General features: G+C 39.6%; 1 protein-coding gene across 4 annotated transcripts in view; it reads right to left on the bottom strand.

Annotated features, from left to right (window-relative positions):
• Positions 1-12258, bottom strand: part of SMIM38 (small integral membrane protein 38) — a 369920-nt gene that overhangs the window by 26250 nt on the left and 331412 nt on the right. For 3 of the 4 annotated variants that reach the window (XR_007377998.1, XR_007377999.1, XR_007378000.1), the window contains 3 exons: positions 7553-7684; positions 3295-3379; positions 1003-2951 (listed from right to left, as the gene is read on the bottom strand). The gene's annotated coding sequence lies outside the window, so the exon portion shown is untranslated. Of the gene's footprint in view, positions 1-1002; positions 2952-3294; positions 3380-7552; positions 7685-12258 lie in introns of those variants that run through there. The other variant, XM_048950255.1, reaches the window with a different exon arrangement.

The following is a 12258-nucleotide window of genomic DNA, read 5'->3' as shown; positions in this document are numbered from 1 at the left end:
CATCAATATCAGCATAATTTGGGGTTGACATATATGACACACTCAAGTTCAATAAGCACTGTTTTATGCAAAGCATCAGTAGAGAGACCTGTCTAGGTAATTCAACCATTCCAAATGCCATGGTCTCAGGAAGGCAAAGGCTTGCTAATCCAGACTAGTCTGTGAAACTGGCCAGGTGGAGGCTGGTTCCAGCCCAGAAGATGTGTATGACTGACTGCCTAAACTTTACAACTACTGTGGCCTCCTTGGCTCCCAATCTGGTGCTCAGACTGGGTCAGCTCAGAACCAAAATGGTGAGGCTTGATGTCTGAAAAAGAAACCATAAGGGCACCAAGAAGCTATAGTCCCAACAGAATGAATGGCTAAGAACTACATACTTTCCTATATGAAACTCACAAATGATTTGAACTGAATCCTCATCCTGATTGTGGATGACTGGAACTTCATGGAAAGATGATCAATTCTTTTGCAAATTCCTTTCTACATACTACACACACACACATACACAGTTGTGAAGTTGTTACATTTTTACTGATGGTTTTGTTATAGGCTGAGTTCAGCCATGTTGAAAATGGTAGGATTAACCACCGCACATCTCTTTTGAGCTGTAAGAAACAGTTCAGCACATGTTTCTGCCCTAAACAATGTGAATACAAAGTTGCTCAGGAATTTAAAAGATCTGGGTGGGGAACATTTGATTTTGTTTGGGGCAGGGATTTAGGTAGAAAGAAAATGAGCAGATGGAGATGAGACAGAACTCAGGAGCAGACTGGGAAGAGTGGTACAAGCCTGCAGGAGCAGTGATGCATGTCTTTGGGAGAAGCCTATGGAGAGGGTTTTCAGTCCTGCTGTTCGCTGGGGATGAGAACAAGGGACATTCCTCCCATTCCATGAGTGCTCCTGTGCTTAGGATAGCACGGTTCAAGCATCTTTTGAGCAGACAGCATGTCAGCAGCACAGCTGATTCCCCTCACCCCCCCCACCCCCCAGGCAACTCTCCAGTTCTCCAACCCATATAACATACAACATGCTGAATTCCACTGTAGTAATGGCTCAAAAGTGGGCAACTGTATATTCAGTCCTATTCAAAACTGTATAAAGTGTAGACATCTCAAGCAGCGAGCAAATGTGAATAAAGAACACAAGAGAGGAAAAAGAAACAGAATCAGAGAATTTTGAAATGCAGGCCAAACCAGAATCAACTTTGGGAAGCTCTTACAGGTCTACAAATTGACAGACACAGTTTGAACCAATTTCTTTTAAAATTCCCGGGAATCAATCAGTCTTTAGTTCTAGATTACAAACAGTGAATTTGGAAAATTCTGTATACAGCCAAAGCCAAGTTTCAGACCTTCTACAGTTAGTAAGTGTAACTGAAATCTTTGAAAAAGCTGATAACAAATACTGAAACAGGTCCTGAGCTGCATCTTTAAGTCACAGATTTAACAAGAACCTGGGAAGATTTACCTTTTGTAAGACTGCAGATGTGGTAATCCAGAGATTTTGGTAGGACTCTAAAATTCATATAACTGTAATTTATTTCCACATACTTATCATTTCAGAAACAGGGATCAGTAGCACTTTATTCCCTTTAGCATTCATGTGGAAGGCCATAGAGCCCATACTCCTAGACTCGCCAGTAGCAAGACAACTATCTTCAAACTGAACTTCCCAGGAACTAAGTCCTCCTCCATCTGGAGTCAATGGAAATGCTAGCATAGGCTTTGGTGCAAGTGCATTTAACTTTTAGTGTTTTTCATGACATCTCTTTTTTGAAGGATATGCTTACTTAAGCATTCGTTACAAATTGTCTGTACTGTTTTTTTGTTAATATGAGGGTTAAATCAGGCTTGTAATGTATTTCTCATTTTGTATCAAAAAATCTTGTGCAAAGGAAGGACTGTGTTGAGCAAATCTTTCAAAAGTTGAGCTAGCTTATCTTCAATTTCCTTCCTATTATCCATTCATATAAAAGGAAGGTGTTAATAATATGAGAGTTGGCAAACAGTTCATAACATAAAATCTAAATTCTGTTTTGTTTGTGATGCAGGGAGAGAAGAGAGAAATTCCATCATTTCAGCAATTTAAAAATTCTTATTTTTTTCACATTAAATTGCAGCTCAGTATGACTTGAACTGGCAGACCCACCATCTCCAGCAATCCATGTTATATAGTGGAAATGCCAATAGACTCCATAGAACAGTGCTGTTAATGTCACCACTCTTTACTGTTACTGAAATGAATTTACAGGAGCTGGACTTTCGCTCTCAAATCATGCATTACGTTATCACTTTTCTATTTGCACATCATTTATTTGAAAGTAATTGTTTCCTTGATTCACAGCCTTCCACACCTATGCGATATGAAACATTATGTGCTATATTTCATCTCTCCCTAGGTAAAAGTCTACAATGTGTTGATGTTGATGTGAGATGAGGATGCTCAGCACTTCACAAAACCAGGCCCTAAGCAAAAGGCAAGCATAATGTTTCAACAAGTACGAATTACAAATGGACATGGTGAAGGTGGTGATTAAAGACTGTTATGAGTACAGTCTGGGGTTCTGATTTTGCAGTACTAAGCTGCTTCTATTTTCTTTTTGTGACTTACTTCTCTATGGAGTACCTCTAATGGTCCTGATTCTTATTATCGATAATAATTGCTGATCCTTTACGTACCATTTTTATTTAATGATTCTTGACCAACAGAAGAATTCTGCTTGTAGCAACCCAGACTAAAGCACTGACCTCTCCAGCACTGAATGTTTGCTCAGACCCTCTTTCACCTCCACCATGTTTTGCCGAGGGGAGGGCACTCAGTCCTTTTCAGCAGGCACTGGGAACAGAGCTCACCTCACCACGCCTGGCAGCAGAGAGCTGCACGTCAGCTGCTCATCCACATCCCCCTAATAGCTGATTGGAAGAAACAGCACCTGCAGGCTCTGGTCCGTCCTAAGTATTTCAGACATTTAGGAGAACATGATTTAAGACCTCTTAGTACCTTGTGCTATGGTGACTAGTTCAGTTATCACTGCTTCCTGCTTGTATCTAGCTTTGCTCAGCTGCATCCCATGTCTCGATACTTCTCTCAATACGTCCTTAAGCCCAGGATAATTCCACCTCAAGCCATTGTCAGGATTTAAACAAATCGATCAAGCCTTACTCCTATTTATCTCAAAGGCACTTTGATAAAGGAGCACATTCAATGATTAAAAAAAAAAACAAAACACTGGTTACCTGGTGACAACGCAACATTCGCCACACACTAAAAGCAACCCCTTCAGGTTTCACTTACATTAATATTTAGGTATCAGCAGGAAGTGATGTTCCAAAATCATGACTGGGTGATGTGTTTACGATCTGCTGCATGGACTCATTCACTGTAAAAAAAAAAAAAAAAGATTGTTTAGCAGATAAAAAAAAGTTATTTTACGAACCAAAATGAAGTTCTTTTCTTGCTGAAATATTAAGTGATCTGTTTGGTGCTCCTGCCTCAAATAGCCTGAGCTTCCCTTAAAAATTAAAACATGAAGTTCTCTGCTACTTGTTTTGATATTGTCTTACTAAGAAGTCACAGAGCCTCTTACACTGAGTCCTGTCCTTTGCATCAGTTCATTTTTTTAATTGTGTTTTGCAAATTCAAACTTCATCAACCAAACAAATCTCCCATTTTGACTATAGAAAATCTACCTTTGAATCTGAATTTTGCAGGTTGGATTTCCCTTTTCTTTCTGTCTGAGAACACAGTTATGGCACCTACTTGCACAAGTTCATAATTAATTGAAATGCTAGTGACATGAGTACTGAACGTTAACAAAAAAAATTATTACACTTCGAAGCAATAAAATCTTAAAGAGTTAAAAACAGCTCATTTTTTCTCCAGGTTGCTCAAGTTAGGAGTTGTTGCAATGCACAGAGCACATTTGGGACTTTATTCCCTTTTGCAGTGTCTTTTTAGATTTCCATGAATGTGACAGAGATCTGCACAGTGGAGTTTGATGCAGTGATATGAGACTCTCTCAGCGATTTTCAAAATATGCAACCCATAAATCATTCACCTTAACCCGGACCCAAATTTGCATAAAACCAGAGTCGATCATCTCAAAAGGTAATTTACTCAAAGCCCAAACAAACCCAGCTGTGTGAAGCACATAACAAAGTTATGAAGGTAAGATTCACATGGCTTCAGGGTTTGTAATGGATGCTTTGCACAGCTGTAATGATGAGTGGGTGAGGATAGTTAAGAATGAATGAAGTGTGGGTGGTGGAAATATTCACTGGGCATGTCACGGCCAGAAGAGGAAACACAGGGGCCTCCCAGCCTCCGGAATGGAAAGGACGTCAAGGCTCCGTGGACAGGGGTCCTACTTATTTATTTATTTCAGCCCTGACACATTCTCATTAGGAAGGCAAAAATGTGAAATCGATAGTTTCTCTTGAATGCAGGGAGCCGACTGTGGCTGCGCAGCAGAGCTGTCTTATAAACTGCTTCCAAACGTGTGGGTGCCTCTTGGGCTTCCTCAGAGATTTTATGGACCGTTTTCAAAGTTTTCTGTAAATTCCCGCCAACACTGTCTGCATCCCCTACCACATCAGTCAAAAATTGAACTGCGTTTCAGAGTCATGTAAATTCCTTCTATAAGAAACATTCGCATTTTACGAAATGAAAACTGAGCTGACTACTTCCCGAGGTGAATTCATCCCTGGTTTGTCTCCCTCCTTGCAGTGCAGTTACCGCGGGGATGGGTGACTAATAGGTTACCATTAACAAACAGAAAAATGAGTAGCCTGTATAACTGAACATGACAAAGGTTTCTTCCAGGATTGCCATGGCACATGATAAGATGGCACATTGATAAGATACTTCATTCTTACCGTTCTCGAATTTTCGTGAGAACTTATCTGTAACTCCACAAAACCCAAAGGCCGGTTTGTGTTTCTTTATGGCATTATTATAGGGCACTGTAAGTGTAATAAAACAATCTGCTAACTGTTCTCCTTGACTGTTCTTATTCATTGCTCCTAGACAGGTTTTCTTGCACATATGGTAAAATATATACAACAACTTTCATATCTAAGGTTCTAGTAGTTTAAACACAGTCCATTTCTTTATTGGCAAATTATTCTTTGTAGTTAGGACTTGATTAGGCTGGGAAATATTGAAAAATATGTTGACTAATGCACTGTTAAAAATATAAGAAGTGCAATGTTTAAATAATGACAGATATTTATGGACCAGTGTAGGATTAACTACAGTCTTCTGATGAGGTTTCAAATATGGTCTTTTTATTTGCCTTGAACGGTTGTTCATGGTTCACAGTTGTAACCACAACTGATACAGCAGTTAAAAAGCTGCAGTTCTCCAAAGCTACCTCTATTGCCTATCGAGCAGAACGGTGGCGTAAAATGATGTCTTCACTGAAGTCTGCCCAAAATTCATCGATTCTGGAGGAGTGGAACATTTCTTTATGTAGAGAACAATACACTCATTCAATCTGAAAGCAAAGTAGTTTTTTCAAAGTGCATTTTTTTTTTTTTTTTTTTTTTTTAGCCAAGTAAAACTATCTTAAGGGACAAAAAAAGTCTTTGGCCCTGGGCAAGAATTAGTGGCATTGATAACTGTCACGTCTGGGGTTTAAAGGAAAGCAATGAAAATTCAGAATTTGCCAGAGTTTCATTATTTAAGCTAAAAGACTCATGCAGCAAGAATCTGTAAATAACACTCAATCAGGAAAGAGCTTTCTGAACAGCTGATGTGAAACTTGAAAAGTGGCAACGTAACAAATGTGATGCGGGAGGCAGGGGGAAGTGCTTTCATTCCAGTTCAGGAACATCTGGTTTATTGCAACAATAACTACTGTAATTATATCACTGCTGGAAAAGCTGCTCTAGGTTAGGTTAAGTTTGTGGGTTTCTATAATAAACATTGCTTTGGAGGAGTGGGGGTTTCAGTATTTCAGCCATGTCAGATCACACTGAACTGAACCGTGATTTGAGGCAAAAATAACAAAATATGGAAAACATAAAAGCATTGTTCCTAACCATATATTTCTTGAGATATATTCTTGGTTTATTCCTCATTATAGCAAGCGGAGGGTATGCCAAAGAAGCAAATTGTTGGATGACTGACCATATTTCACTGATAAAAACTAAAAAAGTAATTTTTTTGTCAGCTGGAAATAGGTTTGTTAATGCATTACAGCAATATAAATTGCTGTAATAAATAAGCAAGCATCCTGCAAAGGACATTAAGTACAGTTATTGTCACTTTAAATACAGGGACAGACAGTAGCTTAATGGCAGAGAGCCTCCAAGTTAGAATATGGCGCATTTTTCCAGTATGAAAATATGCTGTAAGCCTACACAACTTCAGTGTACCAGCAATATATAAAAAAGAATGGGTCAACATCTTCCTGACAAAGGGAAATAGGAATGTCATTGCAAATATATGAATACCCATTAAAATGCTTTGTTATTATAGGAAGGTCTAAGACTGCTGCCGACCTTTGGGAATTTAAGAATGATGAAGAAAAAGATATTTTATTATGGTGGCTTGCTTGTCTACCTCATGATTTGAAGTTGTGTGCTGCTGTGTACTGAGATTCACATATTTGTACACAACAGATCAGATAGAATTTGCAAATTACATGCATGTACTCTTCTAACAATTGTCTCAGTAGTCTTTCATGATTGCACTGGCAAAACATTTCCTAAGCAAGAACCAACTTACATTACACATGCAAATGTGGGGTTTATGTGTGCAGAAGATTGCTGTTTTATAAATGCAGATTTAACACTATCTTTAGTTCTAACTCCTGCAGCTAAAATAATTTCTACAAGCTCAGTGCTTATATATCATATAACATCTCATCACTAGGTTCACAGTTCTGGCCATGGGCTGCTGAAATTTTGTAGAATTTTAAATAAATACTTTTACATGCCCATATCATTAACATTTTTATTTGATATATGTTCTTGGTTTTAAATTAATAGGCTTTGTCGCTCATTGCCCCAAATGGCTTCATTCCTTGTGATTATTCTCCAGAAATATTACAGCTCAGAATTACCAATGGCAGAACGAATCATCAACTGATATCAGCAATCACATGGCTGTGTCAAGAGGAATATGGGACAACTGATGTGAGCTGAAGTATGGAAGAATATGTTCAAAATATGAAATGGTCCAATGACTAAACAAATGAGGCACAAGCTTGAAGCTTGCTCTGTTCTCATGCTGAATGCCACCTGGAACCCTGACCTGCTACTACTATCAGAAAAATAAAAAGCTAAACAGCACTAGGCATGTCTTAATCATGCTAGCGTTAAAATACCACCTAGAAGTGGGATGAAGCCTTCACCTTTCTTATTTTGGTTGTTAAAAAATCTGTATCTCTGCCTCTGCTTGCTGAGACACTGAATTTTGGAAGAAACTGACTACAGCCTGTATGATATTAAGTGTCCTCAAATGCCTTTTCAATGCCTTTAGATACCTTCCAGCACCAGGCACTCATTCAAAAAAAGAAGTTGAGCTACTGCAAGTTTTTTCAGCTTACCTGGTGTCAGGAACTCTTGCAGTACTTAAGGTTCTGTCCTGTAAAGTCCTGTAAAATGTTGACCTCCTTTCACTCAAAACTAGAGGTGGGCTGTTCTGCATAATCCATACTTCATATGATTCAATATATAAACTAAAAGAAAAAGAAAAAAAGAAAAAAATTAACAAAAATGAACAAGCAAATAGAGCTGGAGATCAAATAGTGGACAGAAACACAATTAAAAAAAAAAAACAACAAACTGCTAAAGATATAATTTCCAATTCTTTTTTTTTATTATTTATTTTTATTTTTTTCCCCTCTGCTTTTATAGTGCTTCCTTAGTACATCTAAACAGCAGAAGAATTTGCTTGTGGTGGGCTGATTTCCTCCCATAGTGCTCATAAGTCACCACCAATTGGTTCAAGTGCCTTTCATCTGTGCTAAGCTCATAGCATAATTGCTTGTGCTGAAGATAGTTCAGTCCCATTTCCAGCATTGGGTCCCATGCCACACTACAGCAAGAGACATTTACTGGCATTGGTTGTTCATGTTTGCAGCAAAATTATGTATGGGAAAGGTGGGGCAGCACCTGGAATCCTGTGCCATTCTCATTTCCCATGCAGATAATACTGGAGGTGTTCCCCTGGAGCTGTAAGGGCTTATTTGATTTAGTACTTCTCTATGAAAAGCTCTCTTTTCTGAGAATAAGCAAAATAAGTTTACAAATGAGGCAAAAAAAGTCTACCAGACAGAGCAGTGATCTGGGATATTATCTGGGATGATATTGTAAAGCTTAACAGTTAATCATTGTCCACCATTTGTAAGCTACAATGTAAATATGAATGATAAGTAAATATTATACACACATAGAGTAAAATAAGACAGAAAATCCAAGTTCCACTTCTATAATGGTCTGAGCAATCCTATGTCTTTTCCTTGAACTCTTTTTTTTTTCTTTCTTCCTTCTAAATTGCCTTGTTGCAATAACAAGAGCAGGTTGTATTAAGAATACATCATTCATGGAAATGCTGCCACTATTTTCTGCGTGAGCGTAGCATATCTTCACTTTAAGGAAACTTGAGTTTTGTGGACACGTTCAGAGATAGGTGTTCTGATATTCAGACTTTGTTCAGTGATGAAAGTGCAGAAGTTCTACTAGAAGCTGAGGAGACAGATTTGCAACACAATCCTGGAAAACATAAGTCCTAACAGTAAGGAATTCTGTAGTAGTAATTGCATGTGCATTGAGATAAGTGCTTTTTTTCTGACTATGTTATGTTAACTTCAAAATGAAACGAATCCATGAGGCACGAATGCTTTTGGCATTCAGCTCCACTGCTTGTAATAGTCTGGTCTTCTGACTGCAGGTTAGAAATCAGAGATAAACACGAAACATAAACTTCAGACCATAAAATACAAAACACTCGGCAACTCCAATTTAGATAGGGAGTCTGACTGTGCAGAGTTGAATGCTGCACCAAAGGAATGTGAGCATTTGTAAAGTATGACAGTGTGACAGTATGACAATAAAGGCAAGGGCCATACATAGTTCACAGATCTATGGAAGAGGCTTGGAAGGGAAACTCATCTGAAGTTCACACTATTAAAAACGGGGAAAAAAATGGGAAATATTGGGGAAAACTTGACACTGAATTTTTACAATCACCAGAGGGTTACTGGTTACAGATGTTTCTGTAATCATGAAGAAAATGGAAGAATTCTTAGCGTTCAGCATCCCTCAACTCTGTACTGCTCAGTAAGACATACACTGGATGTCGAGAATTGGTAGGACAGAATACAGCAGAGAACAGTTAGGAACTCTACCCTGCTACTCAGCCTGGTGAATGACAGGATGATTACCATACGGCAAGAGCAGGCTGCAGTTCCTCCTGAAAGTGGCAGCAGCTATAAAGTGACCGGTTGTCACTGCTGGGTCGGTGCCCTGTTGGCCTCCCCACAGGGAGCATGAGGAGGGGGCAGGCACGGCGCCTTGGGGCACTGCTTTCAGCACCGATTTAGGTTTAGGCTGACAGAACACTTCAGTGAGGGTCTTACTGTGCCCTCATTCATCATGCGTTTGTGTCGCTGAGTTGGGCATGCCCAACTGTCTGACCCAAGGCTGTTTGGTGCTGATGTGCATCTTCCCCTCCAGCATCTGCTGTCTGGGGGCAGTACCTAGCATCATTACCATCACGTGCTGAATTCAAGTTGCATCTGTGCAGCTGGCTATTTTTATTCATCGTTTGTCTTTTCCTTCCAGTCCCTCCTCCAATTCAGAAATCTCACTCGTAGCCTCCAGAGAGAAGCCCACAGGGGAGAGCTCGTTTTTCCTTCTTCAGAAAACTCCGTGTCCTTTCAGTGCTCTCCCATGGAGCATCGGCCTTTACTCTCTGCCCGAGCTGCTCCCGGGCTGCCGGTCACCCTGGAAGCACTTTTCCCACATGCTGTATTGTCAGGGGACAGCCTGACCATGGTCCATGGTTGCTGCCTGTGGCTGTGTGGGTGGAAAGGGGCAGAGGGTCCCACCAGCGCAGAGCAGAGCGACGGCAGGAAGGAGGCCTGGAGACCACTGGGGTTTGTGGGTGAGGAGCTGCTGACCTGCCAGGAGCTGGGCTCTGTGCAGATCAGGGCATTAAAAACAGAGAAAGGAATGGTTCTTTAAATAGCAGGCTATGATTTGCAGAGAGAGGTTTTGTCTCTTCCAGATTCAGGCGCATAAAGTTTGTCATCTGTCTGTAATGTTGTGAAATTCTATGTTGCTGTCAGTCCGTCCCCACCAGCAGTGGCACCTAAGGCAGAAAGCAGTCTCACCAGCAGCACAACATCACCCCACCTGGTAACAGGAACTTTTGGGAAAGGCTAGCCAGTTAAACTTGCACCCAGCCATCCACACGTTACCTAAACTAGACACCAGACACTATCCAAGAGACAGATTGCCACAATCCATAACTAACTGAAAGATAAAGCAGGCTTGCTTGGGATTTTTGTTTTGTTCTCTGTGTGTGTGCGTGTGTGTTTGTGTGTTTATGCCAACTTTGTCCAAATGATGGCTGGCAATACTTCCTGATTTTGTAGTTGAGATATATAAATACAGCAAGAGTGAGATAATATCTGATAATGTAATACCTTTTCTTCCCTAGGCATTGACAGGAGTTGGTTCTTAACTACCCTGCAAGTTTAGACCTACAAAGAATCCTCAAAGTGCAGCCACACTCTACCTGCAGCAAAACTGCTCCAGCTGAGTTTGGTCTTATTTAAGTTGTAGAGCAACAAATGCTAGTGCTCATCATTCACTAAGGTCAGAAGAGACAAGGAGCACACAGCATCATTTATGAAGTATTGCAGAAGATCCACTTCTGCAGTTGATTCATGCTCAAATCAAGGCTATTGATATTGTCTTTAAGACAATACCTTAGACACTCGGTCACAAGAGGTTAGGTAAGATTAAAGAACTGAATTTTTAAATCTATTAATATTAAAAATGGTCACTTCTGGCTTTTCATTCACACCATCTGTTGCCAGCAGGTTGTATCAGCAGTTTTAGGGCAGCTTAATAATTGTTCCCAATTTTTGCACACTGAGAGGTTAAAAATAAATCTTCAGCCACACAGAAGAGTCCTCAACCACTGATTTCTCTGCAATATTTTGGCAGCGTAAAAAGAAAATATAAAGAAAATATATCATATTTCTTTCTAAATATTCCTAGAATTATTTCTTCGCATCACATGTGATATAAATAAAACAAACCTCAAGAATCTGGCTTAGAATATGGAATAATATTATGCTAAGGTCATTTCTGCTGTGTTTATCACAGTAAATTTGAATTATAGGTGTCACTGTGCATAATATTTAAATATTTCAATGATGCACAGAGCTCTCAACACTCTTGTTTCTTTCCCACGTTCACGACAATTTGCCAGCAACAATTTAGAACAGAGCAATCATTTCAAAGCAACCTCTCTGAGTCAAGAAACTTGCGTACACACTACACAGCTGCATCTAAGATGCAGCATAACCCCCCACTTTAGCACCGGTATCATGCTCAGGGGTGCAAAAGTATTAAGACAGTCCCAGGATGTCCATTTGAAAGTTTCCCTGACTTAAGGGATCTGTGGTTTAGAGACAGTGCTGTCAGAGCTTGTGAAAATGAATCACTGTCACACTTCCCAGTAGCCACAGTGTCCGTATGAGTGTTCCTCCTGGTGTGTCTTGGTGCAGCCCTACTGCTGCCACGTATTCAGGCTGGGGGGGGGGGAGTTAAAATGACTCTGTTAAGTTTCCGCTTTGAGAACAGCCTGTCTAAACAAAAGTCCAACCCAAGAAGAGAATGAAAATTGAGGGAGAGTAAAGAAGGGAAACTAAAGAAACTTTAAATTATCTGAGGTACAAGAATGAAGACAAATGCAAAACTGCTGGAAGAAAACAGTGGAAGTATGACAGATGACCTCTTAAAACATAAACAGATTTTAGCGTACAAATAGCAAATAAGGGGCAGACTAAAATAAATAAGAATAGCTCCATGAAATAGATATGAGTGTTAAAAAATGTTTTATCCAGTGATATTTTCACAGGATTTTGAAGAGCACACAGGAATTGGACTTTTGCACAAGATGTTGATTTTTTTGACTAGTCTTCCTACAGTAATTAATTCCTTTCATATAATTCAGTCTCTCTGGATAGCGTAGTCAAAATTTTCAAGATTATCTGGGAAATAAACGTAAAATGCT

Source organism: Lagopus muta, chromosome 6 (genome assembly GCF_023343835.1).
Source record: "Lagopus muta isolate bLagMut1 chromosome 6, bLagMut1 primary, whole genome shotgun sequence".
Classification (NCBI taxonomy): domain Eukaryota; kingdom Metazoa; phylum Chordata; class Aves; order Galliformes; family Phasianidae; genus Lagopus; species Lagopus muta.
Note: the sequence above shows the minus strand (reverse complement) of the source record. Positions and strands in the feature narration are given on the sequence as shown.